Raw genomic sequence first — 5313 nt, forward strand, 5'->3', positions numbered from 1 at the left:
CCTCGGGAAAATAATTACAAAAATTAAGTGTCAGCACTCTAGATGAGAAGCAATCAGCTGAAGAAATTCAGCACCATAAAAATTCCGACTATAGTGACACTACCAAGGGCTCTCCAGCCATAGTCCCTAACCAAAATGGAAAGGCAAAAGTGACAGATAAAGAATTCAAAGCATGGATTATAAGGAAGGTTAATGAGCTTCAAGACAAATCTGAAAATCAACACACAGAAAAATACTTCTAAATGAATCCAGGAAACGAAGAAAGTGATAAGCATGTTAAAAGTAAGTAAATCAGAGCTTCTGGAATTGAAAAACTCACATAAGAAATTTCAAGATGCAGCTGAAAGCTTTATAAATAGATAACTAAGCAGAAGAATAATTTCAGATGTTTAAGAACAGTCATTCAAGTTAACCTAGGCAGATAAAATTAAAGAGAAAAGAATTTAAAAATGAACAAGATATTTTGAAAAATGTAGGATTATGTAAAGTGACTAAACCTATGACTTACTGGCATTCCTGAGAGAGAAGGAAAAAAAGTAATCAACCTGAAAAACATATTTGGGGGAATAATTCAAGAAAATTCCCTAGTCTTGCTAGAAAAATAGACATCCAGATACAAGGAACCAGATAAAAGAACACCTGTGCCATACTGCACAAAATGAATATCACCAAGCCATGTAGTCACCAGACTGTCTAAGGTCAATGATGAAGAAAAATCTTAAAGGTAGCTAGAGAAAAAGTGAGATTAGAACAAAGGGAACATAATCTGGCTAGCAACTAACTTTTTAGTAGCAACCTTATAAGGCAGGAGATTGGGGGCCTATTTTCAGCATTCATAAAAAAAGAAATTTCAACCCTGAATTTCATAAGTTACCAAATTAAGCTTCAGAAACAGAAAAACAAAGACGTTTCCAAACAAGAAAGCACTAAGCTAATTTGTTACCACTGGGCCAGCCTTACAAGAGATACTTGGGAGTTCTAAACATGGAAACAAAAGCAAGATACCTGCTACTATAGAAACATCTTTAAGTGCATAGCCCACAAACCTTATGAAGGAACCGGACAATAGAAACTATAAAGTGACAAGCTAATACACTTATTATACTATTAAAACCTCACATATAAATAAACCTTAAATGTAAATGGTTTAAATGCCCCCCATTTAAAAGGTATAGTATAGCAAGTTGAATAAAAAAAAAAAAAAAAAAAAAAAACAGAAACAAGACAAGTCAATCTGCTATCTTCAAGAAACTAATCTGACATGTATCAACACACCCATAGGCTCAAAGTAAAGGGATGGAGGAATGTCACACAAATGAAAAACAAACAAAGAAAAAAGCAGAGGTCAGTATTCTTATATCAGATAAAAGAGACTTTAAACCACCAAGTGTAAAAATGAAAAAGAACATTACATAATGATAATAGGTTCAATTCAACAAAAAAGGCTTAACTATTCTAAATGTATATGAACATTGGAACACCAGATTCATAAAATAACTACTTTTACATGTACAAGAAGACTTAGACAGCAGGCAATAATAGTGAGGAGTTTTAAACCACTGACAATGTTGGACAGATCTCAAGGTAAAAACTAATAAGGAAATTCTGATAAATTTAAATTTGACACTTGACTAAGTGGACTAATAGCTACAGAACACTCCACCCATCAATCGTTTAATATATTATCTTCTTAATATGGAACATACCTAAGACTAATAACATGCTTAGCAATTAAGCAAGTCTCAATAAATATTTTAAAAATATATAATAGCAACCATACCCTCAGACCACCGTGGCAGAAAAATAGAAATCAATACCAGGAAGAACTCCCACAACCATAAAAATTACATGGAAATTAAACAATCTGCTACTGAATCACTTTTGGGTAAAAAACAAAATGAAGACAGAAATAAAAATTTATTCAAATAAATGAAAACAAAGATACAACATACCCAAATTTCTGGGATGCAGCAAAATCAGTGTTAAAAATTTATAGTCTACCCAACTACCTCTAAAAGTTAGAAATATCTTAATGATCTCACATCACACCTAGATGAACTAGAAAAACAAGAACAAATCAACTACAAAACTAGCAGGATAAATGAAATAACTAAATTAGAGTGGAATTAAACAAAATTGAGACGAAAACATTCAGAAAAGAAATGGATGGAACCAAAGGTTGTTTCTTCTAAAGACAAGACAAGATCAACAGAACCATAGCTAGATTAACAACAACAAAAAAGATAAGATACAAATAAGCAAAATTCGGAATAACAAAAGTGGTATCACAATCAATTCCACATAAATAGAAAAGTATTTCAGAGATAAATACGAATACTTCTATGTACACAAACTAGAAAATCTAGAAAAAATAGAAAAATTCTGGCCACACATAAACTGCCATATTGAATCAGGAAGAAATTGAAACCACGAGCAAATAAATATTGAGTTCTGAATTTGAATCAGTAATAACTTGCCTGGCTATGGACAAGTTCCTCCACCAGGCTCCCTATCCCCGTAAGGAGCGGAGCGCTTGCCAGCGCCACAGGAGCAGGTATTGAAGGAGAACTTGGCCGACTGCAGAGCGCGGAGGCGTCAAGGGCTACAGCAAGCTGCCAGGGGGCTCCGGAAATGGCAAATCCAAAAACTTCACCTGAGAGGTGTGTGGCCAGGTATTTAACGCTCATTATAACCTCAGCTGACACACGCCGGTCCATACTGGAGCCAGATCATTAGTGTGCAAAGTCTGCAGCAAAGGCTTTCGCCAGGCCAGCACTCTGCAGGCACAAAATGATTCACAACCAGGAAAAGCTGCATAAATGCAACCAGTGCGGCAAAGCGTTCAACCACAGCTCACCACTCAACACATATATCCACATCCACGCAGGCTACAAGCCCTTCGTCTGCGAATTTGGTGGCAAAGGCTTTCACCAAAAAAGGGAACCACAAGCTGACCCACACTGGCAAGAAGCAGTACAAATGCACCATCTGCAACAAGGCCTTCCACCAGGTCTACAACCTAACCTTCCATATGCACACCCACAACGACAAGAAGCCTTTCACGTGCGCCACTTATGGCAAAGAGTTTTGTAGAAACTTTGACTTAAATATGTGCATCCACGACAGTGTAGGCCCTGCTGCCTGCTCCACAAAGGACCTAGCTAGGACAGTGCAGAGCTGAGAGCGACTGCTTTGCCCTTTCTTCCTTCCCTTTATCACCAAAAAACAGATCACACATATAAACTTATTTCTAAAATTACAAAGCAAAACAAACAAACAAACAACAACAAAAAACAAAACCTGGCTGGGAAGATCACGGAAATGCTACTAGAGATAGACAACTCTGAGCTGCTGCACATGTTAGAGTCCCCTGAGTCTCTGCTGCAAGGCAAATGAAGCTGTAGCAGTTCTACAGGCTCATCAGGCCAAGAAAGAAGCTGCCCAGAAAATGGGTGCTGTTGTTGCTGCTACCTCTTAGACAAGGAAAAACCGACTCAAACGCCAAATAATGCCTCATGAAATTCAGCTCAAGGTTTGAAGACTCTGAGCTTGTCCTATGGACCTCAACACCAAGAACTAGAAATTGGAAATTTAATAGGTCATTTTGTATCAAAAGGTCAATTATGAAGTGTCTAAAATTTTTTTCAATTATACCAATATGTTCTCTGGGTTCTGCTGTGGCTAAGATAGTGTTAATTTGTTTTTTCTATTGTGGATTTTGATTTTCCCCCCAGAAATTGGTTTTATTTGATGTACCCAAGTCTTACATTTCTCAATAAAGAAAAAACTCCATTAAAAAAAAACCTACAACAGCAACAAAAAAGCCCAAGACTAGATTAATTCATAGCTGAATTATACCAATTCAGTTGGAGAACTGGTACCAAGTCTAAAAAAACTGTTTCAAAAATTCAGAGAGGAGACATGCCTCCTTAACTCATTCTATGAAGCCAACATCACTAAAACTGGCAAAAATACAATGAAAAGAGAAAATTATAGGCCAAGCCAATGTCCCTGAGGAACATATACACGAAAATCATAAACAAATACTAGCCAACTGAATCTAGTAGCACATCCAAAAGTTAATTCGTTGGGATCAAGTAGGCTCATTCCTGGAATACTAAGTTGGTTCAACATATACCAATCAATAAATGTTATTTATCACATAAAAAGAATTAAAAATAAAACCCATAGGATCATCTCAGTAGATGCAGAAAAAGCCTTTGATAAAACCCAGCATCCTTACATGATAAGAATCATCAATCAACACTGAAGGAACATATCTCCAAAAAAATGATAGCTATGTATGACAAATCCAAAGCCAACATCATACTTACTAAACGGACAAAAGCTGGAAACATTCCTCTTAAGAACTGGAAAAGACAAGAATGCCCACTCTCATCACTCCTATAGAGTATACTACAGGAAGTCTTTGCCAGAACAATCAGTGAAGAAAATGAAATAAAAGGCATTCAAATAGAAAAAAGAAGAAACCAAAATATCTCTCTTCACAGATGAAATCATTCCCTAGAAAATCCTAAACACTCTATCAAATGAGTCCTGAAATATGAAAATGGCTTAAATAAAGAATCAGGGTACAAAATCAATGTAAAAGACTCAGCAGCATTTCTATACACCAATAATTTTGAAACTGTGAGTCAAGAATGCAATCCTATATGCAAAATCCATAAAAAAGCAAAATACCTAAAAATACATATAACCAAGAAGGTAAAAGATCTCAGCAAGGAGAACTCTAAAACATTGCTAAAAGATATTATAGATTATGTAAATAAATGAAAAAATGTTCCAGGTTCATTGACTGGAAAAATCAGTATCATGAAAATTGTCACACTACCCAAAGCAGTCTACAAATTTAGCACTGCTTCTGTCAAACTATCAATGTTATTTTTCAATAGAATTACAAAAAAATCTATTCTAAAATTAATATGGGACTACAAAAGTCCAAATGTTATTTTTTCAATAGAATTTAAAAAAAAAACTATTCCAAAATTAATATGGGACTACAAAAAGCCCAAATGACAAAATGAATCCTAAGCAAAAAGAAGAAAGCCAGAGGCATGACATTACCCAACTTCAAACTATACTATAAGTCTATGGTAACCAAAACGGTATAGTACTAGTACAAAAACAGACACATAAACTAACAGAACAGAATAGAGAACCCAGAAAAAAAGCTGGACACCTGCAGCCATCTGAGCTTTAGATACTGAGCTGAACTCAACAAAAATAAGCAATGGGGAATAGACTCCCTATTCAATACATTGTGCTGGGATAGCAAGCAAAAGTATGAAATTG

General features: G+C 35.5%; 1 pseudogene; it reads left to right on the forward strand.

Annotated features, from left to right (window-relative positions):
- The first annotated feature begins 1220 nt into the window (after nucleotides 1–1220).
- LOC118154739 (uncharacterized) lies at nucleotides 1221–4731 on the forward strand (annotated as a pseudogene).
- The last annotated feature ends 582 nt before the right edge of the window (nucleotides 4732–5313 follow it).

Source organism: Callithrix jacchus, chromosome 6 (assembly GCF_049354715.1).
Source record: "Callithrix jacchus isolate 240 chromosome 6, calJac240_pri, whole genome shotgun sequence".
Taxonomy (NCBI): domain Eukaryota; kingdom Metazoa; phylum Chordata; class Mammalia; order Primates; family Cebidae; genus Callithrix; species Callithrix jacchus.